The sequence below is a fragment of the Chionomys nivalis genome, chromosome X (assembly GCF_950005125.1).
Source record: "Chionomys nivalis chromosome X, mChiNiv1.1, whole genome shotgun sequence".
Taxonomy (NCBI): Eukaryota; Metazoa; Chordata; class Mammalia; order Rodentia; family Cricetidae; genus Chionomys; species Chionomys nivalis.
In genome coordinates, this window is record NC_080112.1 from 95,239,165 (window position 1) to 95,266,080 (window position 26,916).

At 38.1% G+C, this 26,916-nt stretch overlaps 2 protein-coding genes across 2 annotated transcripts in view; one reads left to right on the forward strand and one right to left on the reverse strand.

Annotated features, from left to right (window-relative positions):
- Window positions 1–6,620, reverse strand: part of Dnaaf6 (dynein axonemal assembly factor 6) — a 40,445-nt gene extending 33,825 nt beyond the window's left edge. The window contains exon 1 of the mRNA XM_057760313.1: window positions 6,562–6,620. The gene's annotated coding sequence lies outside the window, so the exon portion shown is untranslated. The remainder of the gene's footprint in view (window positions 1–6,561) is intronic.
- A 198-nt stretch (window positions 6,621–6,818) lies between these two features.
- Window positions 6,819–26,916, forward strand: part of Nup62cl (nucleoporin 62 C-terminal like) — a 61,842-nt gene continuing 41,744 nt past the window's right edge. The window contains exon 1 of the mRNA XM_057760215.1: window positions 6,819–6,962. The gene's annotated coding sequence lies outside the window, so the exon portion shown is untranslated. The remainder of the gene's footprint in view (window positions 6,963–26,916) is intronic.

Below are 26,916 nucleotides of genomic sequence, written 5' to 3' on the forward strand. Positions count from 1 at the left end.
TGCTAACTTCCTCTACATCTCTAATATGGAGACAAAATAGCATACTGGCTAAGAATAAGGGTCCTGGGGTCATGCTCTTTGGAATTGGATCCATCGTGTACTTCTTAGCTCTGTGGCTTTGAGCAACTATTTAAATTCTTTTCGCCTAATTTTCTTTATCTGTAAAGTAGAGGATAATAGTAGTATCTGTCTCTTTGAATTGCTTTAAGTATTAAGTAGCTTAATACATATAAAAGAGCCTGGACTAGTACAGGGCATATAGTAAGCACTCAAGCTATGTTGCCTATTATTAGTTCTTGATAAGTTTCATTTTGCTGGGCATGAATATCCCTTTTAATAGCGATGTCAAATAAGACAATGATAAAGCTCATTACATTGAAAACTCATTAAATCAGAAAAGGTGAAATAAAAAGTGACAAAACAATTTCTCTCGTAGTATGGTCTTGTAGGCGGCCACGGGAATGAATAATTGACACATATTAAATTAAACAAAGGGGACTTCTGTTTATATTTTAAAATTCCTCTTTGCTAATGTGTTCATTAAATATTTAGCCAACATAGAAAGCAAAATGTTTATTGAAATATTTTCTATCTTTGACAGTGAAAAGGAAAAACTCACCCAGATATCAGATATAATTAGTATCCTGACTTGAAATGCACGAAACAATATATTCACAAAACAAATATATCAGAAATTGTTTCTTACATCAGCATTACTCTATAAACTTTACAATACATGGTCAATTATTCAACACTGATGACAGCTGTTGCTTAAATATGAATGTTATATAACATCATTATCTGAAATATAGTATCCACAGATACTTGTATGAACATGAGGCTCCTGAGACTTCAATAGGGGGCTAGTGAGAGAAGAGTAAACAGACCAGTGAGCTAAGCCGTAAGAAAGGTATTCAGAAGTTCCAAATATAGCATCTGACATAGCAGTAGCAACAGTTACTCACATAGTTGTCTCTCTCTGGCAGGGACACGACAGCAGGACTTTCTGGATGAAGAGAGGTATTTAGAGCAATGGAGGACCCCCAGCTCACAGGTAAAAGTATACAAGGAAGGGTCTAGTTATTGAGAAATGTCAGGAGTTTGGAAACTAGATGAATATTCAGAATAGGGTTGGGATCAAAATTCCAGAGGGAAAACGATACACAAGCCAGGCCCTGCCTTAGTGGCTTTCTGTCATACATCAGCCACAGTGGAGGTGATGAAGGAAGATTATGGCTCAGAAAGTGTATTGGAAACAGGACTGAGGAAAAATAAATTAATTCTAAATTTCTACCAGTTACATGGGAAGGCCCTGACTGGCTCTTGGGTGGGAAGCAGGCAGTGAGGGCACAGGAAAGCTATACATATAGAAAGAACATCTTCAAAAACCACAGCTGGAATTTAGTCAGCAGTTGATGAATACTGAATGAAATATGATTAAATTCATAAGGATGTGGCATTTCAAAATAGTAACCTTGGAAGGTTATATACTGATGTAAATTATACCATCAATGCTCCAAATATTTTAGAAATTTTCTTTTCTCTTGGTATTTCCTTCATATGTATCACTAAGAAAATAGATATCATTACAGCATCATTCAGTTTGATTACACATCAGACTTTTTTCTAAGTAATTTACAAATATATCTAGACATCTACATTCAAAATATGAAGATTTCCTTCTTTGAGAGTATTAAAAAGAATTTGACCAGCCTGGTCTACAAGAGCTAGTTCCAGGACAGGCTCCAAAACCACAGAGAAACCCTGTCTCGAAAAACAAAAAACAAAAAACAAAAAAAAAAAAAAAAAGAATTTGATATAGGCCCCAGGGCAGTTCTAAAAATACTAGTCTTAAATGTAATTTTGAGTAACATGAAGATCATATGAATAAGTATATTAGCTGTTCAATGTGACTGCGCTAAAGGGGAATACCACATCTTGGGGTATAGGTCTGAGTTTAAAAATCTTCCACAAGAACTCTTAGTAATATTTGATATACCCGAAGCATATTGGGAATTGGACTTCCAAATTATGCTGACATAAACTCACAGTGACTCATATTACAGCTAATTGGAGCCCAAATAAGATAAAATGGGTACTTTTATAAAAATAATATTTCACTATACCAAATGTAATAACAGTCTGTAAGCAAATGATAAGTTCTGATAAATCTGATGCTATGGTTTGAGAAACAAAAGAATCACAAATATTTTGTGAATAATTAAATAGTTCAAAATATCACCAAAGAAATCAATTGTGTGACTTACTGAAAAAGTTGTAGATTCAATGAAAATGAAATTTCTACCAACATTTTAGTAGTCTAGTGAGTCAGAAATAGTATTAAATTAAAAGATAGTTATCAAAGCTCATTTCATACAATCATCTTCTTTTTTAAAGACAAAGAAAGCATGTCTTTTCAGTTCTTTGTCTGTCAGTTAGATATGCAGTCGCGACTCTGGCAACCACTGATTTCAGGATATAGCCCTGGCGGCCACATTTTCTGCCCTTCTCACACATTTTTCTCCTATATATGTTCTACATTCTGTTAAGAAGATATGCTGCAACTTGCTGCCTTTGAATCGTAGAGTACATTCTTCTAATTACTGAACTACTTGGGCAGACTAGTGTGGTGATATTTTTTAAGAAAAAATTTCTAGAGCTATTGGGCGTAGGTTTCAATGCGGCATTTACACTTCTTTTATTCAGTTTTTGGGAACAATTTCGTATGTACAATTACATGATGAATTCTGACTCCTTTCTCTTCAACACCTTCATTTATCATCTCATGTTCCTATCCGTTCCTTCCCCAGATTAACAATTTGGGGATTTTATTTTGTTAGACATTTCATTTAACCAGGGCCATCTGTGTGACCACAGAATTTGAACTTCCCATTGGAGTTGGTAGGGTCATCAGTGAGTACACAAAAGTAATGTAGTCACCTGCCTGAATCATCAGTAGGAAATAGTTCAGCAGAGAGAACTGGGGCTCCCTAGTCCTTCCTCCATCCTTGCCTGACTGCTGACAGACATATTTTAAATAGGCCGAGATTAGGATAGGGGCTGTCAATAAAGTACCTGCCTAAAAACCCTGGATGAGGTCTTGGGCTTGATTCTCAGCAAAGGGGGACTAGAGCGTGAGAAAGAGCAAAGAATCTTTTTCTTAAGGCGTGGCCACTTAGAAAATAAATGTTCTAGGCCTGTTTTTTTTTTTTTTCTTTTTTCTTTTTTCTTTCTTCCACTCCCCGGTCTGTTTTGACCAGCCAATATCAAAAGCGGTGTTTCCAGACAGAGCTTTGATTTTGCTACATCAATCCGAGCCTTTAGAGCCTTCAGAGATAAAAATGCAGTTGAGGGATATCTTGCTAAACAATTAAACAACAGCTAGTTCATAACCAGCTGGAACCAAAACACTGGGACGAGTTAGGGGCTAAAAATGTCTATCAAGAAGGCTCAAGATCCATGGCACTGAGGTATTATCAATAGCCTCGGGATCACCACTCTTTTTAATTTATTAATTTGCTTTGGTATCCATACATAGCCTCAGTAAGAATGGCTAATCAACTACTTGGAGAAAAGTGAAGGGTAAGTTAGTCCAGTATACGTGTTTTACTAAGTATATCAAATATAGAGAATAGTCCTAACATATTTTACTAAGTACACCCAGTACATGAAGGCAGGAAGTAAAAAATCAACAAAGATACCTAGGGGGTGTAGCTCCAGGCTGTGCTTACCAAATGTGGAAGAAGCCGTGAATTTCATCAACAGCAGCAGCAGCAGTCCAACAGCATCCTGTCTGAACTTACTAGGTAAAAGCTTATCCCCAAGGCAAACTCTGTTGATGATCGAATAACCTCAACCATTTCAAAACCTGTTTATTCTTTAGGTTTAGCATTTCTTCTAAAACTTTGTTCATATAATGCCTTATTTAGCAATTCTAGAAGAAAAATTCTTTTGAGAATGTAAAAGTAAACAGCATCTCTGCTCATGTCTGAATTTAATGACAATATTCTCACTAATTGTTTTTGTCTATTTTTGGTCATGCTTAGGATTTCTTTCTAGGGCTGTATGCTTATAGGTTCTTATTCTATTATGGCATACTAATGTATTCCTGCCATTCTAAAGATCTTAGTGAGGAAGGCTGGTAGGATTGCTCAGTGGTTAAGAGTCTATACTGCTCAGCCGGGCAGTGGTGGCATAGACCAGCACTTGGGAGGCAGAGGCAGGCGGATCTCTGTGAGTTCAAGGCCAGCCTGGTCTAGAGAGTGAGTTCCAGGAGAGGCTCCAATGCTACACAGAGAAACCCTGTCTCAAAACATCGAAGAAAAAAAAAAAAGAAAAAGAAAAAAAGAAAGGAAAAAAACAAGTGTCCATACTCTCTTCAGAGGACTTCAGTTTCTAGCACCTACATCAGACAGCTCAAACTGCCTGTAATTCCAGCTCTTGGGAGATCTAATACTGACTTCCAGGATCATCTGCACTCTTGTGCACATACCTCCCCACAGACACGCATAACTAATTTTTGACAACGATACTCATCAGTAATTCTTTGTCTATTAAAAGTTAATTCACTTATAGACTGGGGATGTAGTTCAATACGTGTATTCTTAAGCATGCCAAAGGTCCTTGGTTCAATAGGAAATATGCTTGTTACATCTTTAAAACACAAGAATAGCTTCCTTTTTATATTTCTATCATTCAGTACCATAAAACATTCATAACTATGGGAGTTCAACACGTTTTCTCTTACAAACTTAAAATATAGTTAACGGAAAGTGTTTTTTTAAGTACCTGGAATCTTTCAGAAACATAAATGCAAGCCAGGCTTTGAGGTACAGCTACTCAGAAGGCTGAGGCAGTTCAGGCAAGTCTGAGCTTCGTAGTTGTCAAGGCCAGCCTGGACAACTTAGTGAGATCTTGTCTCAAAATGAAAAATGAAAAACAAAACAAGGGTATAGGGCTCAGAGATGGCATGTTACCTAAAGATAAAAACATAAGCCTCGTTTGATTTAATAATTCTTGTGTCTGTACTTTATCGAGGTTATTTATAAAAAATGGAGTCTCTACCATCCTTTGAAAGATGTGCTCTGTTGCTCTGTTTTTAAGATTTCCTACCTTTACCAGGCTGATCTTGAGCTCCTGGCTTCAGAGGAACCTCACACATCAGGCTCCCTAGTAACTGGTCCAGTATGAGCTTGAAAGTGAGTTTTCATACTGAGATGGATATTTTTAATTTTTATAGGGCTCATCCTGAGCCATCAAAACTATGTAGTATGTTCTAAATCCTAGCACTTGGGAAGCTGCTAGCAGAAGGATCATGAGTTTAAGGGATCCTGGACTAAATAGCAAAGGGGGGTGGGGTGTTATATAGCACATTTCAGGCAAACAATAATCCTTTCTTAGTTTCATATTCAACTTATAAATAAAAAGAGTGCTGAATGGTATTTTTTTTTTTTTTTTTTTTTTTTTTGGTTTTTCGAGACAGGGTTTCTCTGTAGCTTTGGAGCCTGTCCTGGAACTAGCTCTTGTAGACCAGGCTGGCCTTGAACTCACAGAGATCCGCCTGCCTCTGCCTCCCAAGTGCTGGGATTAAAGGCGTTCGCCACCACCGCCTGGCTGAATGGTAATTTTTCTTTCAGTTATTTGAACGTTCTCCTAAGAACGAAGAGCTAGTTTTGTTTACCTCTGTAGTCAGTGTTTTGAATTCCTACCACAACAGGAAACTCTCAGAATTAATGATTCTTATCTCTTTGCTCAAACTGGGTTCACTCTCATTCCTCGGATTCAATTTTTATCACAGTCTGGTTTTGTGTTTTTAAAAAGTATAGTCAAAGGACAAAATATTCTCCTAATCAGCCTCAAGTTGCGTAGTGGGAATTTTAAGGTACACTTTTTTGTAAGTGTAAGATTTGTGCACTATATTCTGACCAAGTAAATGTGTGTGTGACTGTTCTCCACTCCTCGAGGGTGTAACCAACATCCTCAGAACTCTCAGGCCGCTGAAATTCTCTCTCACAAAAATATTGCTCCATAGGCAAGTGGCAGGAGCCATTTTATTTTTATTTTTCTGTCTGAAAGGCTTTACAGAGAGCACTCTTCCTCCATTTCCCAACCAAGGCCTGCTGGTACAGAATTAACATGGCTTGCTCACATAAAATGGAAGATACAGTGAGTCTCTCAACTTTGACCTCCCAGACCTACCTACAAGGAAACATTTTACACTCTCAAATATTTTTTAACGGAAAGGGGGGACGTATTGAGGGTGTGTGAGACCCGAGAAAGGAAAATTGGGAAATATTTGGATGTTCTTTCTTTTTCCTACAGTAGGGCAGTACCTGAGATTCCTTCTTTGGGAGTTTTTCTAGAAGCAGAAGCAACATCCTGCTACGGGGGTTAAGGAGGGCGGGACTTCGGGAACGTTCGCCCCTACTTTGAGCAGCTTACGGCTTTTGAGGGCTATGTCGCCGAGCCCTTAAGTATTTTAAATTCTCCCTAGTTTCTCCAACTGTCACAGTATTCAAGGACCCCCTCTGTTTTTCCCTCCTAAGGTTCAATTTTCCTCACCTTGGTCAGTGCTCCGGTCACAGCCTAGGCTCCGAAAATAGACTGCCGCTCGCTGTGCGTCGCTCTGTTGCCTGGGTAACAACTTTGTTAAACCCCTCTCCCACCTCCCACCTCGGATTCCCGCTTGACTCTGCTAGCCAATCACAGAAGAGTCTCCTTTGAAACAATACCAGAGGCAACCAATCACAGCGCGTCCCGTTCGGGGTCTATGGCCGCCCTTTCTAGTTAAGTAGGTCGACCCCGGTTAAGCTGCTGGATCTGTCGCGGCTAGCTCCTGGGAGTCCGCTGCTTCCCTGCTGGAGAAGGTCCGGGTCCCGGTCCGCCCGTTTCTCGCCAACTGCTCCTTGCCCGCCTGCGCCTGTACTTTGCGGACCGGATAGAAAGCTTGCTCCGACACGGAGGTAAGTGCACGATGTTTGCATTTACCCCTCGGGCTTTTTGCATGAATTTTATTTTCCCCCCTTCCCCGGTAGCGAACTCCGGGTCCGAGAACTCATAACCTTCAGCAATCTAGAGCAGAGGACACGGAAATGGTAGGGCTAGTGGGCTAGGGTTGAGAAGCTTTTGGTGTCTGCGATGCTCTCGCTCTCCACGCCCCCCTCCCGGGACAGACACGTGTTGTGCCTCTTTCCCTGCTAGGCACTGGCTCATCGGGACCCTGTACGGTGGTGGTCGCGGTGGTGGTCGCGGGGATTGCGCTTTTTATTCCCTATAGAGGCAAATCCTGGCTGTTCAGGAGCCCCTAGGAGAGCTGAGGATCGGCTGACACGATGTCCCGTGGGGGCCCACCGTGCCTCCTAAGTCTTCGGAAAGTCTCTTGGCCGGGCGCCCAGCTTCGCCTGCTTTGGAGGGGGGAAGCCTAGGTGTGCGGACTCTTAGCCACCGGTAGATAACTGAGTATCTTCACCTTAGGGATAGAGTTTCCCACGAATTACCTGATTTAATTTTAAATAAAGGAGAAAAGAAGGAGTAATGGTGTAAAATTACTTGGATGTATGATTTGAGCGCTAAGCTAGGAGACATAGGATGGTTTTAATGAATACTTTTTGTTATCCAGGGAGTGGAATTTGATTACAAAGGTACGGAACTACTGCCCTTGCCTCAGCTGCTGTGCTTTTCATAACTTACCTCATATGGCAAAGAGGAAGTGATAATGAAGTTTTAGTAATGTATCCATTCTCCTTGTTATTATACAAGATAAAGAAAAATATGAGAGCAGAATTTTAAAATTATTGGCTTTTTAGTCAAATAAGCAACATCATAATCCCTTTATTATTGCCGTGGATGGCCACAGTTTAAATGCCTTCCATTTTGTTCGGTCTCTAGATACTCAATGTGCCTCATGTTATATGTGCGCTGCTATCTCTGTTGGCTCTCTTGGTTAGTCTTTGTTGTGTCTCTTTGTGCACTAATCCTCTTTGGAAACCTTTTGACTATCACTCACAAAAAGAAATACATTTTAAGACGTGAGTGTGAGGGAGTACATCTGTACTATCAGTACTAGACCGAGACAGGAGGATCCCAAGCTCAAGGCCAGTCTAGACTAAGTAGCAAGATACTGTCTTTAAATGAACAACGAAAATAAATAAAGTTTATGCCGTCTATGTACTATACACAGGGACAATATAATTGCCACGTTTGTAAAATCAATATTATGTGCAATACAATCTAACACGTTCTATTTTTAAAAAATATGGTCCACAATCTATTAATAAATTGCTTTTCATTGTGAAAAAGACTGGCCTTAGACCTCTGGGTTTCAGTCTTTTGTATGCCTTTACTGAATTTGTGAAAAACACAGATCATTCTGGAATACTCCAGAAACTGGTTTTGTGTGTCTGCAGCAGTACCCAGGAAGAAGGCGCGACCGATCTATGTTACAGATATGAAGTGTTTTTGTTTTGTGCTGTGTCAGATATAAAAAAGTGTTCAGTTTTTCTCCCCCTTGGGGAAATAAATGCTATTTATTTTAGGAATAAAATGGACCCTTCAAGATTGATGAAATCCTTTGCCAAGCACAATTTTCCAAAAGGTTGAGGATATAGGGAATGGTGGTTCCCAGATCAGAGATGAACCTTCCAGACACTTGGCTTCTAAATAAATGTCTTGAAACTTGGAAGTCGGGGAACATTGGTTCCTGATGACACTAGTACTCACTTGATTAAGATCAGAATTCTTGCCTAGTGTGCTTTAGTAGTAGACCAGATCTAGAGGGCAAAAATGAAGTGCCCAACCCAAAGCACAGGTAACTGAATTGGACTTGTAGTTCTCCTTTAAAGTAATGAAATTTGAATGATGTGAAAGACTAAGCAAAATACACTTGAAAATTACTAGCTGTACAAGGGGGATATCACTTATATAATAATTTAGAATACATATATAATTATTTTTAAACATTAGTTAAATAATTTATTAAACTAACATTCAAAGAAATTAAAGATGAAAATTTCACCCATTCCTCTATCATGATATCATAATCTTATTCCCCACATCTATCCACATAATCCCAGATTTTATACACGCTTTTGAGACTTGTTTATAAATTTAGTGAGTGTTTGCTTAATTTTATCCTGAGAATTTTTTTTATTCTTTTTTAATTAATATTTCCACCTGCTCCCCGTTTCCCATTTCCCTCCCCTCCTCCCAAATATTGCCCCCTCCCTCCACTCCCCTCCCCCTATCCCCACTCCTCTTCTCCACCCCCCACACCATTCCTATCCTGAGAATTTTTTAAAGCACATTCAATATTCTTTAAATTTTGCCTTAATAACATAAACAATATTCCACTCAGTGACTTGGTTTTATTTTATTTATCCTAACTAAGCCAACAAAAGGAAACTTATTTCTAGTTTTTATGTGTTTACAAATTAAGTGTTAAGTCTTGATTACTTAAAAATCCTTTGTACAACTTGAGTTTCTGTTGGACTTAGCAAGAAGCCTAAAGAGAAGACCAAAGCTCTCCACTTACATGGGTGTTTGCATTTGGCTGTCTAGTTTCTTCTGCTTAAGTAGCAGTGATCAGCTATGGCGTCTTTTATATAGAAGAAGGAAGATGAATGCATTTTTTTCCAAACAGACATTTTCAAAATGATTTTTTAAAATATATGAATCGTAGAAGACTCTAGGAGACTCAAGTATCTTAATGACACTCGTGTTGATTAGCCTTCTTTATGAATATCTTCTTCAAAGATTATATAAATGTGTATTAATTTTTAATTTAATTTTTATAAAGTAGCAAATGAAGTTGACTACAAGGAAAGCTATAATTGATGTCAGAGCTCCCACTTCAAGGCACACATACTATCATATTTTCTGTTCCTCTACATTCTAGAACATTAAGTAGACCTTCCTATAAAAATTATGAAATATTTCAAACAGCAAAAATAGTGATATCCCATCACCCAGGTACTTACTCACTGTAGATTTAAGAGTTACTAAAGTTTGGCTATATTTGTTTTAGATGCTGATTAGTTGGGTTGCAGGTTCTTGACTTAGGTGTTGCTATCCAACCTCAGGTCACCTTCAAGAGCAGTTTAACTACTGATCCATCTCTCCAGACCCCAAATATATTTTTTTCATTTAATTTTATTCTTTGAGAATTTTATGCACTGTATTTTGGTCCAATCTATCACTCCCCAACTTCAACTTTTCCCCTTTTAAAAATAAATTAAAAGAAGCCGCAAGTTTCTATTAATTTCATCATTTTTATGGAGTGATGACTGACAAAGGTGAAATGCATTTCTTAAAACAAATTCTGCGTATCGAAGCTGGAGGGATGGCTCAGTGGTTAAGAGAACTGACTGCTCTTCCAGAGGACCTGGGTTCTATTTCTAACACCCACATAGTAGTGCACAGACACCTGTAACTCCAGTTCCAGCGTATTTGACCTGGGTTCATTTCCAGCACCTACACGGCAGCTCACACCTGTCTGTAACTCCAGCTCCAGAGGATTTGACACCCTCACACAGACACATATGCAGACATAATTCACCAAGACAGTGAAATAAAATGAAATAAAAAGTTTTAAAAATTCTATTAGACTGGAGAGATTGCTCAGTGGTTAGGAGCACAGGCTGCTCTTCCAGAGGATTCAGGTTCTAACACCCACATGGTGGTGTAGCCATGCGGGGTGTAACTCTAGTTCCAGGGTATTTGACGCCCTCTTCTGGCCTCCATGAGCACTGCATGCGTGTGGTACACAGATATACAGGCAGACAAAACACCAATACACATAACATAGTAACAAATAAATCTTTTAAAGTCACCTTAGAACTAGAGATAATAACACAGTTGTTAGAGTGCTGCCTAGCATACATGGAGTTCTGGGTTCAAGTCCCAGCACCTCAGAAAACTGAATGTGGTGGTAGATGCTTATTACCTCTGTACCTGGGAGGTAAAGGCAAAAGAATCCGAATTTTGAGTTTATTCTTGGCTATTTAGTTGAAGGCTAGTCTAGGATACATAAAATTCCATCTTTTTTCCCATTGGTATGTACCACCATGGTCTTCCCTTTCCCAATAACTGCTAACATCACTCACAAAAAAAAAAAAAAAAAAAAGAGGCTTGTTGCATAGCAACTTACAAGTTTTTCCAATAGCACACATTTTGCCCCTCTTTGTTCTCGGTGTTCAGATGGACCCAGGGCCTTACACACTAAGAAGCAGTGTAGCATTTTGGCACACCACCAGCATCACACTTGTAGTTTTTTTAAAGACTTGTTCTTTGAGGTTTAAAAAAAATATTATTGTTATTTTGGGTAGCATACAAATTATGTTTTTCTTGTGACATTTTCATACATGGCCATCGTATTTTAATTTGCTTAAATAACACAACCCCTTTACCCTCTCTTCTCCTACCCCTCTCAAGCCCCTTCCACCCCCTAAATAGTCCTCCTGCTTTTATGTCTTGGACTTTAGGGGTTTGGTTTTTCTTTGTTTTTGTTTGTTTGTTTTACAGTTCCAGTTCTTAAAATGAAGTTCTGATCTTCCAGCTTTACGATGTCCTACCAGGAATGAGGGAAATGTACTTAGTGAGATAATCAGAACGTTCTGCTCCATAAAATATTTTAACATGGACCCAGAACCAGCACATGGTTTTCAGAATCCCTATATTTTGTTTTGACTTCAAATAATATGACCACCTTTATACATTTGATTCTTCCCTATTTTCTTCAAAATGTATGTACAAATCCCCCCTTTCTCTAGCCATTGCTTACTGGTGACTCATTTAAAATAAGCTGTCATTAACTAAGATATTCAGAGTTGGCATCCATGGCCAGTAGTGGGAAATAAAGTCTTCAGTGTGTTTTGAGGATTAGTTTTTCTGACTTTCCTCTTCAGTGGTTTTTTTTTTCTAGAAGGCTTTATATCTTAGTAGAATCAAAGACTTCTTCAGCAAATTTGTGCTCTTTTGCTTTCCCGCCTTTCTAATGAATGATATGCTAAAGAATTGCACACGCCATCAGAAGTTGCTATTCATAGGAATGGCTTTATTACTTAATAGTCACATTTTGTGCATTTTCTGGCCAGATCCTTTCATCACGATATTCCCAAGGATGAAAAGTGTATCCATGGAGCTCAAAGGTTGTCGGGTAACTAGGCATTTTGGAGAAAATTCTATCTCCACGGAAAATAGCTCATTTGCTTCTAAGAAGGTGAGAACGATTTTTAATAAATTATATGACTGAGCTGGTTACCTCTCGACAGTTATTGTCAAAGCAATTATAGGGACATAATGGTACAAATAATCCGAAACAAAATGTTTATACCTGGAGAGACAGAAGTCCTACATATTGGTGCCAAAATGACTTCTAATAGGTACCTGGGCTCCAATTCCTTTTTCTTTTGTTTGGGGCACAGATTTATCTTCCTAATGATATGTGCTCAAGTTATTATCAAAATATAATTATTGTGGCCATTTCCTTTTCTTAGCTGCCTCACTTTCGGAAAGTTATGTGGTGCTGTAGTTGCTGAGTTTCCTCCGTGAGAGAATTGTGATTAGAATCCCCTTGTATGAGCTATTAAAGCTAAAGAATTTGGATGCAATACATTTTCCTTTTCATAATTAGTCTCTGCTTATAGGAGATTCAAGAGTTTGCGTATTGTGTCCTGAAGCATCCTCCCATCATTCATTGATCCTAGACCAGGTCTTACTACCCCAAATATTCCTAAGCTTAATAAGTGACAGTAGCTAATTTAGAGTGTAGTTGATTTGCATGCTGATAAATAAGATAAATGCGTGGTATGATTTTTTTTTGTAATTGAAATTCAATTTATGTTCAGCCTCTTGCCTCGCTGAAAGAGCTCTCTGGATTTGCTGATCCTTCCCTGACATCAGGCTAACCCAGCTTTATACTTTACTTCGGAAAGCTTTCCAACGTCACCTTTAATTCAGTTAAATTAGATAAGGTAATTTATGCAGAGATTCTTTAGTGAATTTATTTTTAAAAAAATATTTTGATTTCTCACCTAGTGGAACCAGCAAAATTGCAGAAGTGAGGAACAAGACGCAGCCACGCATTTGGGTCTCAAACAGTCTGGCAGGGATCCACGCTCAGTGAGTTGTTTTATTTCCCTCCAGTAATTTAGTTAATTTAGGAAGCCTTGCTCAGATTGTATAGCCAGGCCAAGAACATCTGCCCACTTCCAATAGCCCTCACAGTGAGCTCTAATGATTTCTCTGGGCCTAGTGGGTAAACTTTCTGCAGAAGGTGTTTACTGTTAACTATTTGTCTCTGAACATGTGTACTTCTGTTGAGTCATCCAAGACAGAACTGTAAACCGGGCTGGACATGCAAAGCTGTGATTTACTAGTTGAAGTTGTTAGGCCCCGTGGATATAGAAACAATAAAAGGGAAATAGTACGGAAAAAGTAAGTCAACAACAGAGAGACAGATTTTTCCACTGATAATCTTAGAATGCTTAGAAGCACAGGCCTATTTTTCATTCTTAAAGAAAATCCTGATCTGTACAGGGACATCAAAGTGTGTCATTGTCCTGTTTATCAAAGTGCGATAGGACATACGCATTGTCTTCAGACTTTGTTAGAAATGTGTGGATGGAACTATTCTTGTTAAGAAGAATTTAAGAGCCGGGTGGTGGTGGCGCACGCCTTTAATCCCAGCACTTGGGAGGCAGAGGCAGGCGGATCTCTGTGAGTTCGAGACCAGCCTGGTCTACAAGAGCTAGTTCCAGGACAGGCTCCAAAGCCACAGAGAAACCCTGTCTCGAAAAACCAAAAAAAAAAAAAAAAAAAAAAAGAAGAATTTAAGAAACGCTAAATAAATTAATGTAATTTGAATATATAACTTCTAAACTTGAGAAAATTAAGCGAGTAAAGAAAATTCTGCCAACCTAATTTCCAGAAAGAATAAAAGGTACATAAATCCTAGCAAATAAAATACACCAAGTAATATTGAAGTAAAAGCTTAATTGTATCAGTTGTATTAGATATCAACCAGTTATAACCAGTCATTCAAAGATAGTTATAATATTTTTAAATTTTAAATAAATGGTAATATAATGTAATTACATCATTTCCCACTTTCCTTGGAAATCAAGCCTGGTATTGGAAACCTAGCCAACTACTTAGGGCTAGTGAAGTCATGGATCTTGGAGAAGAACCTACAATTGCCACTTTACTAAACCAGCATAACCCCTAATCTCATTTTAAATATTAAAAAATTAACTATGATCTTTACAAAAATCGCACTTAAAAATAATAGCTTGGAAGACCATGTAATAGGAAGATATCAACAAAAGAAAGATAGTAAGGCAACATTAATATCCAACAAAATATGACTTAATGCAAGTTAACAATAAACAGATACTCCATACTGATGAAGGAAAAAATGGGTTACTGAGAGAATTAAGCACAAGTTCTAATGTAGGCCCTGAACAGCATAATTTTTGTTGTTGTTGTTTTTCGAGACAGGCTTTCTCTGTGTAACAGTTCTGTGTGTCCTGTAACTTGCTCTTGTAGACCAGGCTGGCTTACAAACTCACAGAGATCCGCCTGCCTCTGCCTCCTGAGTGCTGGGATTAAAGGCTCACACCACCACCACCCAGCAACAGCATAATTTTTCGTACACACCTGAAGCAAAACATAATGGAATTATAGAAAAAAATGACAATCCCTAATAATGATGGTTACCATTGAAAAACACCTTTATCAGAAGCTAGTTGAGTAAAATCAATTTCAGAATAATCAAGTAAAGCATAATGGAATTATAGAGAGAAATTGACAATCCCTAAAAATGATGGTTAGCTTTGAAAAGACCTTTATCATAAACTAGTTGAGTAAAATCAGTTTCAGAATAATCAAGCTAAGATCTAAATTAGATAGATGAGAAATAATCTTTAATTCACAATTTTTAGTTTACAAAAGTAAAATTTTAACTGTGAAAGTAATGATTTGGAGAGGACTTTATAGCCGAAGTTACTAAATTAGCAACAATTCCAAAGCAAATGCTGTAATTTAATACAGAGATATTTCAGTTACTTGCAGAAGAATAGTAGATCCCTGAATGCAAGGCCACCTTTCGATGGCTACTCCAAAACTTTTCATTTGCAGGCAACAATAACAGTACATAAATCGGAAAGTGTTGGTTAATTTGTACTCTAAATGTCAGTCACAGTGGTTCTTACCCGAGAGCCAAGCAGCCAGAAGGCTGAGTCGGAAGGATTGCCATGAATTCAAGGGCAGCCTGGGCTTTCAGACTGAGACCTTGTTAAAAAAAAAATTCTGCTATAAAATCAACACCAGGATTGACAACACTGAATTTTTATCAATTTGTGTAGTCATATCATAGATAGCTGTATTTTATGACAGTGGTATCCATAAATATAAAGGCATGTTAATTACATGCTATAAAATATCTAATATATAATTTATATCAGGAGCCCCAAGAGAGTAGCGCATTTGGGGATATAAAATTAAATAAGGTACCAAGTCCCAGAATTCTGCTCATTGCATCTTCTCTGTGCCTTCTAAGAATGACTGATTTCACTTGGAATCACCAACTGGAGATCACATTTTTAACATTGTAGGAAGTATGGATGACCTTAAACATGTAGTAACTTGCACTTTCAAAATTGCCCTTTAGAGTTACTGCCTTACTCTTCTACCCACGATAGTAATCCTCAGTTTTAAGAAGTAAATACTGCTTCACATTTTAACCTCAGAAATAGAAATGAGTAGAGAGTATTTGCTGTCCAGGTGGTCGTTTTGATGTCGTAATCCTCGCTGAACACACAGGTAATGTGAAAATCTCTAGGATCAAAGTCTGAATGATGGACAGCTGGAGTGAAAATCTCTAAGATGCTAGGGATGGATTTTGACTCCTAGGAAGCAGTGATTGCGGGCCGTGAACGGAGCATATGTTCCACAGAGTAATTATCAAGATAATAAAATAGGAGACAAAGGGAGAACTTATATATTTGAAAAGTTGCTTAAAGAGCATCGAAAAAATGATTTTCAGATGTTTTTTTAAGGAAGCGATGCTGCAAGCTAAAGAAACTCTTTGAGAAGCCAAAATGCATATAAGCTGCTGGATTGCATGGAGATTTGTTGATACTTCATTTTACACAGAAGCTCTTGTTTTAAGTGGGGAATTAGGTGGAGTTTTAACCTCCGTTTTGATGACTAGGTGATCATCTATATTTTTCTGCTCTATGGTCTATGTACTCCACTTATTCAGATCAACTGTCTGATTTCACATCCCCGTTACTGGTCAGAATATTTATTTTAAAATTGTTATTTATCAAAATGAAAGAATAACAGCAACAGGAACCTAATACTTGAAAACTTTAGTTTTGATATTTGGACAAAATAACTTCATTCTCTAGATTAAAGATTAGTTTTATCGTATTTTTAATGCAATGACTATTTAGTTCACCTTCTAGTTCATTTTTGTTTTTACAATTATTCAATTACCTCTCATTTTGGAAAAATGTAAAATAATTTAAATAGCATACTTGTATGCATGTATAGTTATTATGATGGAAAATACTATGTATGTGTCTCTATGCATGTACACATGCATAAATGGCTTTTATGGCCAAGAATATTTTTATCTGTCTAACTTTTTATATTTTGTATAAACTTTACATTCAGTACCATTTGTATGTAATAAAAACATGTAAAGTTCTGTGAAAAGAAGAAATGATGATGCTTCAGTCAGGCGTGGTTGTGCACACTGTATTTCCAACACTAAGGAAACAAGAGTAGGAGGATTTCAAGTTCAGAGGCAGCCAGAACTACATAGTGAAACCCTGTTTCAAAATGAGGCAGAAAGGGAGAGAGAGTGGAAGAGGAGGAAGATAGAATAGAGAGAAAGAATCTAAATAAATATAAATGAATTGATATCTTCAACAGTGCTGTTCGTGACAGAGTACCAGGTAATCTGAGATGAAAATTGGATTAGAAATGTGGTTACTTATGCGGTTTTTGTTTTCCTTTTCTTTTCCCCCGTTTTATTTGCTCTCCTCTACTTCTCACTTTCGCTCTCCCCACCCCCTTACTTTCTGCTTCCTCTTCTCTCTTCTCTCCTTCTGCTCTTTGAAACAAGGTATCACTATGTAGTCCAGGATGGCGTTGAACCTGTGACCATCCTACCTCTGACACCAGATTTCTAGGATTACAGGCATGTGCCACCATGCCTAACTTTCTACTTTAGTGCCCACATGTTTGATAAAAAAAAAAATCAATGAAGAAAGTTTTTTTGAAAAGGAAAAAGTTAAGTGATTAAAAGTATGACAGGTTGGTATCTTTCTCCTGTCTGTCCTTTCTTCATGGCATGTAAAATAATGAGACTCTTAGTTTCAATGGAATATTTTTAATCCTGATTATTTAACATTACCTTTTATAGCTATTGTATAAAAGCAGACTTTTTAGGCACATCCCACTCTTACTCTTGACTGAGCTAGGTTTATAAATTCACAATGATCTTTCCATAGCACTTTAAGATGCTTTATGTATTGTCTTCTAACGTCTATTCCTGAGAATGAAGCACCTGCTGTCAATCTGCTTGTTGCTGCATATTAGAGAAATCATCTTTCTCTCTATTAAGTTTCTGAATATATTTAATTTTCTAGCATTTCAGAATATCATGCGTGTGCGGGGGGAATTGCTTGCTTGTACTTAGTGACCTTTTAAATCTGAAGAATTGCTTTTCTTCAGTTCTAGCTAGCTCATGTATTAATGCCATAAATACTGTCTATGCCATTCTGCTTTTTCCTTCTTCATTCCCTGTGTGTTACATGTACATAAGTATGCGTAGCCCTTTTTCTTGTCTTTTATTTATCTCTTGCTTCCAGTCACCCTGTGTTCTGACAGTCTTTTGCTGTTTTTCTTGTCCAATTCACAGACTTTATGTTCTCTCCAGTTATGTGTAGCTATTCTTTAAGTCTATTGTTTGAAATGTTTTTAGTACTGGGGATCAAGTCCAGGGCATTGTAAAATGCTAGGCTGTATCTCTGGCTCAAACATTTTTTTCTTCTGATGCTAACATCCATTTTTTTTAATGGTTTCCACGGTTTTTGACATTAATTTGTTTTGTAGACACTGCTTCTTGCTTGGACTATTTGGACATATGCAACACTTGTTTTAATGTTTTCTCCTGACTACTGTATGGTCTCTATTTCATCAGAAGAGTGTTCTCTCATTTTATGTTCTTAAGACAGTTGACTTGGATGTCCTGTGGTTTTTATTTTGTGTGGATTAGTCTTTGGGGATTGTAAAATGTATGCAGTGTAAGAAGTGAAGACATCAGTGTTGAGTGATACTGTGGGAAAGTCGCCTGGACCCACCCTGAATTTTTTCAACAGCTTCATGTTAAGAGCTTTTCCTGAGGTTTCCACACCACGCAGGTGATATTGACTCACATGTTCTATGCATATCTACTGGACCAGCTTAGGACCTCCTATTCTTCTTTGCCCTCTCAGATTTAAGTCCCACCAAGTGTCTGCTGATTGACAAATCTCTAACCTCAGTCCTGGGATCTCAGATTGTTTTCCAGCCATCGCTGGGTTTCCAGCTGATAAGGCGCATATCTCACATCTGTAGTAAGCTGCATCACCTTCTGTTCATAAATAATAACTCCACACCTGTCTGATTGTCTCTTTCTGATAAAGAAAAACTTTGCTTTATATTTTAAAACATGTCATTCAATATTTTAAACTTGTATTTCTAGGAGTGTGGAGTAAGAGGAAGTGATTCCATTTTGACCTCCATCCAAAATATTCACTTAAAAGTCTCATTGAGACCTCCAGGGTTTTTTTTTTCTGCCACCCCTTTACTCCTTTTAGGGTCTGGAGTGATGAGCAAGTTTAATTTCGGAGGAACTGGTACCACATCCAGGTAGGCTCACTTTTGACTTTGCAGTGACAACATTAACAGCTTCAGTTACAGAGTTTACTTTTGTTCATCTGGTTCTCATTTTGAGACACCGTCCTTGCCATTTTCTACCATCCTGTATCCAGCTGCACAGATGGCAGGATTGTGCCTCTGCTGGTATCAAGTCCTGCTTTAGCAGAAATCACATTTCTTTAGGGTGAGAACAAAACAGCTTGTGGTTTTTTTCATGAGTATGGAAGGTTTGTCTTTCGAAACAGACTTCAGGGTTAGAGTGTGGATTGAGTGTGGTGACATTTTATTTGTTTTTTTTAATAAATAAAGCTTGCCTGAAGATCAGAGAATAAAATAGCTGCCCTAGTCAGCCTTACAGACCAGGCAGTGGTGACACACACCTTTAATCCCAGTAACCACACTAGTTTGCCATAGAAACTGGGCAGTAGTAGTGCACGCCTTTAATCCCAGCCCTAAAGAGGATTATAAAATGGGTGACTCAGACACAGTCTCATTCTGAGGATTTCAGGAGGCAGGATCGCCATTTGGACTGAGGTAGAGGTAAGAACCAGTGCCTGGCTGCTTTGCTTTTCTGATCTTCAGGTTGAACCCCAACATCTGTCTCTGGATTTTTATTAATCATGCTACAAGAGAGTAATTTAAAAATATGGCACATTTAACTCCAACATTTGGAATTATGCCACTCATCCCCATGAGAGTCTTAGAAAGCAAAGTCCTCTCAAATATGAGGCACAGAGCACACTGAATTCTGTTCTGTGTGCCCCCTGCATTTATTGTGAGCCATAGAAGTATTCCGAGTTTTGGGCATATATCATGCTGAAATGAAGCTACTTACTGAGTACCTCTCTATAGAGAAAACCTTATCATCATTGTAATGACCTTGATTGTGCAGATTTTCCCTCTTGCATTTCAGAATTAATTAATGATTTTTTTTGAGGCAGCATCTCATGTTGTAACCCTGGCTGGTCTCAGACTCATGGTTAATTCTTTTCTTCAACCTTCTGAAGGCACAAGCCTCTATACCTAAATGAATTTTAGGGAAATACTCATCCAGAGTCATCTAGGTAAAAGGCAGCTGGATTTGTAGCATTCAGAAGTCCCTGATGGCAATTCTCCTTTATCCCATTATTATAAGTCCTCTTTTCTTAAGGGTAACACTTTGTCATAGGTCCTGAAATATTATACATTTAAAGTTTCTAGAAACTATATAGAGGGGATGCTTCTTGTGGTCTGTAGTTTTGTTTCTAAAACTAAGGCTTGTCTTGTTTGATCAACTCCAGAAGATTGGCAGAAAGTAAAAGCACAATGATCTATTCTCTGCCAAAATTAAAATTTTATGAACTACTCTTTTTTTTGAGATCGGGTCTTGCTATGTAGGCCTTGCTAGGCTTCACTAAAACTCACTATATAAACAAGGTTGGCATTGAAATTTCATCAATCCTCCTGCCTCTGCCTTCTGAGTGCTGGGATTACACATGTCAACGCATCTTGCTCCTAAACTACTCTTTTCCCCATGGAAACAGTTTTCTCTTTAAAGTGATTCAAATCCGGTAATTTTTGTTTATGGCTGAACAAATAAGGGTATTACTATATGTATTCCTATGTTAATATTTTATTATCTTCTGTGTTGAGATGAAATAACCTATAAAACACAACCACGTAAACTATTCATGTTTTAAAACAGTGACAAGGGCTATGTTATTCAGCTTAATATCGCAGAGTACTGTTGGGTTGATTTTTCTGTGCTTTTTTTACTTAAAAATAAATCCAGCAAGGCTGAGTGTAGTGACACATAACTTTAATCCCAGCATGGGAGGCAGAGGAAGGCAGATCTCTGTGAGTTTGAGGCCAGCCTGGTCTTCATAGTGCGTTCCAGGACAGCCAGAGTTGCATAGGGAGACCCTGTCTCAAAAAAAAAAAAGTAAAATAAATTCAATAAATTAAATTTAGGCAATACTATTTCTACACAATCTACAATGTTTTTGAGGGTTTTTGGATTGGGTACTAGCACCTTTAAATGTTGCAAGTGGCGCTTTATCACATTAGGTGACAGCATCCACTTCTTTTGCTTTAAGCTCAGCTAACACCTCTGGTCTTCTTCGGCTTCTCATTTATTTATCTGTGGGAGCATGCCTCAGACTGAGAACGCTGGTTTCAACGTTGTTTCCATAGTGATTGCAGTTCAACCCACAGCATTTGCAAGACCCCTGCCCTGACCCATTCCTACTATTCAGACCAGCAATAGAACAATTGCTACCAGGGCTGCTCTTCACCTTGGCTGCTATTCCCTGTGTATAGTTTGAATTTCACTCTCTGATGGAAAAGTACAGTATTCAAGGTTAATATTGAGATTCTGATTTGATTGACTGAAATCTGAATGCGATTATTAATGTCATTGGCAATTTGTGTAATTGATGAAATGTGGTGGAAATGAAATAGAAACTGCCTCTCCTGGCTTGTAGGTTTAAATCTAAAGCTAAGCAATGTTTTGAGAAAAGTTATGCTTTCAATGAACCAGAAACACCCTAGTCACAATGAAAGAATTGTCTTAATGTTTCATGCTTGATTTTAACAAGCATTTTATGCAAAATCTATTGCTTTTTTTTCCTTTGGCATAATCATACTTTTTCTTGCAGCTTGGAAGAGTAATGCAAAGAGCCCCACCCCTACTTTTTACCCCATGTTCTCCCACTATAGCGTTTTGCAAAACTTCAGTAAAATATCTTCACCAATGTGTTGATGTTGATACAGGCAAGATATTGAATATCTCTATCACTACAAGGATATATTCTTCAGTTTTCCTTTTATAGAGGCATCCACATCTTTCCTGTCCCCACTCACTCATTCTAGTAATCATCGATCTTTTCTGTAATAATGACTGTCATTTCAAAATGGTTATGTATTTTAATCCTCAGCAATATACAAAATTATATACTTTAAACTACATAATATACAGTATTCAGGGAATGACTTTTTACTGACTGTAATAATTGTATGAAGGTTCCCCTACTGTTGTGTACATCAATTCTTTGCTTATTTTTTATTGGTGTATACTATTCCATCATGGAGATGCACTGCAGTTTAACTATTTGTTCATTGTTTCAGAGTGTCTGAGACTGGGTAATTTGTAATGAATGTTTTTACTTCAGTTATGAAGAATGAGAAATCTAGGGCCTTGTATCTGGCAAAGGCTTTTATGCTGTGCTATTACAGGGCAAAAGGTACAATATTGGGCATGAGAAAAAGGGAAGGGGGTCAAACTCATCTTGTCTTAATGTATCCTTTATTAGAAAAAAAATCATTAAGCCACTCATACAAACAGATCTAATGACATATTTAAGGGTACCACCTCTTGGTTTGTATCAAGTATTAATTTTCTAATACATAAATTTCGAGGGACACATTTCAAATTATAACATCCATGTATGTATGTATATATATGGATATATATATTACCCTTTGCTATTACAAATAAAGCTTCTATGAATATTTTTGTACATTTTCCAAGCATAAGCCTTCATTACTCTGGGCTAAATGCCCAGGAATGTAACTGCTGGGTCATATGGTAGTTGCATATTCAGTTTTATAAGAAACTGCCAAACTGTTGCCAGGTTGGCTGTGCCATCTTGCGTACTCACCAGCAATATGTGTGTGATCCAGTTTCTCAGCATTGTCGCTATCATTTAGTGTTATCTTTCTTTTTAAATTTTATTCCCTTGTAGATAATGATACCATATTGTGCCTTTAATTTGCAATTTCCCCGATGGCTAATGATGTTGAATATCTTTTCCAGTGCTAATGTCTCATCTATATATCTTGTCTGTGGATGTCTTTCTTCAGCCAGAAAAAAAAAAGCAATGTTGTGTTATGTGGATCCTTTTGTATAGGAACTTGGATGTTAGTGGATAATGTGATTTTACATAAGACAGAAAGTGTTATTTAATTTGTTTTTTTATTTTTTATTATTTATGTGTGTGTATATTTTTTGGTGTATGTGTGTGTGTGCGTATACATGTTTGCGTGTGATGGTTCATGTGTGCTACAGTGTGCATGTAGAATCACAGGACAACTTCAAATGTCCTCCCTTCCATCCTATTTGAGGCAGGGTCTGTCTTGTTTGCTATACTGCTGCATATGCTGTTCTAGGTGGCCGACAAGCTTCTGGTCAATTCTGCTGATACCATCTCACCTTAGGAGTACTAGAATTACAGGCACCACACATTTGCCTTGTATACATGGTCTAGAGATCCAAGCTCAGGTCATTATGCCTGTGTGATGAGCCCTTGTACCCACAGAGGCAGGCAATCTCCAGTCCTTTTTCTTTGAGTTATATTGATTTTTTTAAGAACTGGAAGTTTATATCACTGTTTTTTTCTGTCATTTTTGTGTTCAATTTCATTGATTTCTGCCCTGTGTTTTCTTTTGCTTGCTTGGCCTTGTTTTGATATTCCTTGAGTTGGGAGTTTATATTCTTGATGATGCTTTTGCTGTCTTTTAATGGCCAACGTGTCTGGCTGGCTGTTTTTTTCCCCTAAAATTTCAGAGGCTGTATTTTCATTTCCATCCAATTCAACATATTTTTAAATTTCCTACTCTTGGAACCACCAATAATTTAAAGTGTGTTTGGTTTCCAGATGTTTGGAAAATTTCGTTACCTTTTTGTTATTGATTTCTTTTAGCTTCAAATTATATTAATTTTTTTAAAATTAGCATGAGAATCACTGAGTTTCATTAGAGCATTTTCCACACATACTTTGTCCTCATTAACTCCCTTCTTCTACTAGCCTCTACTGCCTTCCCGACTCCTGCCGCAGGCTCCTTTCTACTTTTCTGTTACATGTATTCCTCTAACCTCTTCCTACCTAGTAAAATCTCTTTTCCTTTTCTATGGCCTCCTTTCTAATTTCATGACCTATATGCTTAGTTTGATTTGACTGCAATTGTAGAACACACACGTGTGTGTGTGCATGTGTGTGCACACTGCATGTGTGTGTGTGTGTTTAATTCTTCAAAATTTGTTGAAAAGAATGTATTCCACTTTGGGGTAGTGTTTTTTACAAACATCAACTAGATATGGACAGTTAGTGATTGTTTTTAGTTCTTTTGTATCTTTGCTAACATTCTGACTAGTTCTATGAGCTTGTAAGAGTGATGCTAAAGCCTCCACTGATGGAATTTTCTCCTGCCATATTGCCAGTTTCTGTTTTGTGTGTTTTGAAGCTCTTTTATTTGATGCATTGACAGGATTGCTCAGGTGTCTTAGAGGATTGGCTCTTCATTATTGCATAACTTTCTCCTCTATCCATGGTAACCATCTTGACTCTGATGTCTACTTATCTGATAATAATATACTGAATCTTTCTGTCATTTAATTAATGCTGCATGGAACATATCTTTTCATCTTTTTATTTTTAGCCTGCCTATGTAATTGTTCTTTAAATGAATTTTTTATAGACAACACATAGTTCGTCATTCATGACTTTTAAATTCCTCTCTCAAGCTCTCTTTTAATTGTTATACATAGGTCACTTAACATATTCTGTAATTATTGTTATATTAGAGCTTAAATCTGACATTTCCATTTTTATTATTATTTGCTTTTTGAAATAGAGTCTTGGTTTATAAGCCAGGCTGCAATGGAATTCATAATTCTCCTGCTTCAGTACTAGGTGTGCCACCATACCTGGCTCGCAGTTTCTTTTCTATTTCATTAGCTGTGGGTTTGTTTTAGGTTTTTTTCTTTTTTAGACAGACAGTCTCATGTACCAAAGGCTCCATGTAGCTGAGACTAGCCTAGAACTCTTAATCCTCCTGCCTCCATCTCCCGCGTGCTGGGATCACAGATGTGTGTCTCCATACTTTTGTCATTTGCTCTGCCTTCCATTTCTGTTTTATTCCTCACCCCCACCTTTCCTGGTGTAATCTGGATGTTTTAAAAACTCATTTTTACCTTTTGTACATTACTTTAAAATGATGAAAGTTGGTTCAGCTTGTTCTTTGACAATTTCATACATGTGTATAATGCACACTTTCCTATCTCCTTCCTATTGTAATCAAGCATTCCTCCTCCTTGCCAGTCCCTCTTATAGACTTTTGGTTTGGTTTTGTGATCCCTTTAGATTAGTAGAGCTATCTGTGTGATCCCTGGATTGGAACTATTCACTGGAACCTGATGGGGTCATCAGTGTGTACACAACTAAAGGCATCCTCCTCTGCCTGGATCTACCGGGAGCAAATAGCTGTGCAATGAGGGCTAGGGTCTTTCGTGTGCCCCCCCCATCCATTCCTGACAGTTGACGGCCATTCTTTTGCAGACCCAGCGCAGGCACCCACAGCTGCTGGAGGTTCGTGATTGCTATGGCTATGTCTTGCACAGAAGATATTGGTTAGCAGCCACTTTCACTGTTTTCTGGTTCTTACATTTTTTTCCCCTTTCTCCACTTCTACAGTGTTCTCTGAGCCTTTCTAGGGATGGTATAGATGTCTTGTTTTTGGCTGAACACCCAGTTGTCACTTTGTCTGAGGACCTTGTGCAACCCTGAGAGTCTGTTTACCGATGTTCACTAGCAAGAAAGACTTTGCTGACTAAGGCTGAGGGTAGCATTTGTCTATGGGTATAAACAAATATTTACAAGACTGTGTGATGCTATGTCGATTTAGCTAAACAACAGTATCCCCCTCCCACAGGGCCTGTGGCCTCCTAGAACAAGGGGTGATCAGGTTTATCTTTTTATGCAAAGGCTTTTAAAATATTTTAATGTTTTTAAGAATTTTCTACACATATACAATGTATTTTGATAATATCTACTCACTGCTTTTGGCTGTCACCTCTCCCAGACCCCTTCAACAGGAGTCTTTCCTGGTCTCTCTCTCTCTCTCTCTCTCTCTCTCTCTCTCTCTCTCTCTCCTTTAATGTCCCACTAAGTCCACTTAGTGCTTCACACACACACACATGGCAAATGGGCAGCCTATAAGTTACTACACCAACAAAGAAAATGATTCTTTGTACCCCAGCAGCCATAAACTACCAATAGCACATCAGCTTAAGTGCAGCCTCACGCATCCCCACCCCAGCATCCCTACCCTATTCACACTAGACTGCTGGCTGGCTTCATCTTGTGTGGGTCTTATGCGGGTGACCACAGCTACCATGAGTTCATAAGTGCAATAAACATGTCATGTCCTGAAGACAGCATTTCACAATACTCATCTCCCCCATTCTCTAGCTCTTACATTCTCTCTGCCCCCTTTCCAGTGCTGCTCACTGAGCATTAAGGATTGAGAGGTTGGTATGAATGTTCCATTTTGAGCTAAATACTCACACTTACTTTTTTTTCAGTACTTTGACCATTTATGTCTTTATTACCCGCTCCTCACTGTAAAAGGAAGCTTCTCTGACCAAGGTTAAGAGCAGCCCAGGTCTTTGGGTACAAATAAAAATATTTAGAAGGCAGGCTGACGATATGAACACTTAACAAAGTAATAATAGTAGGTGTCCTCTCATGAGCTTAGGACCTCCTAACCCATGGGCTTTTAACCGGGTATACAGCACCTGACATGAATTCCCTTTACAGAGCAGAACTCAAATCCAGTCAGAAAGTGGTCAGCTAACCCCAATATTCATGCCACTATTGCCCAGTAAGTGCATCTTACATTGGGAGGTTGGTATTGCAGCATTCGGGGTCCATTGCCAGGTAAGACCACTGACAAATATTTTTTTCCAGTGTCTTGTGTAGCACAGTCTGGCACTATGAAATCTAGCTAGTAGGGAAGAAATTTCCTGGTCATTTTGAGATAGATTTCTTTATGTCCTTCAACCAAAGTATGTGGTGTCTTCAGCAGTCGTTATGGTGGGCATCCAAGAACAATGGCAATAGCCTGTGTTGTTTTGGGTACCACTAGCCTCTTCCCGAACAATACCTCTCAGGGGGCAGCTCATGCCCGGCACTGAAATTTTTGTTTGGTATCCTGTGTCTTCTGGGATCAGCA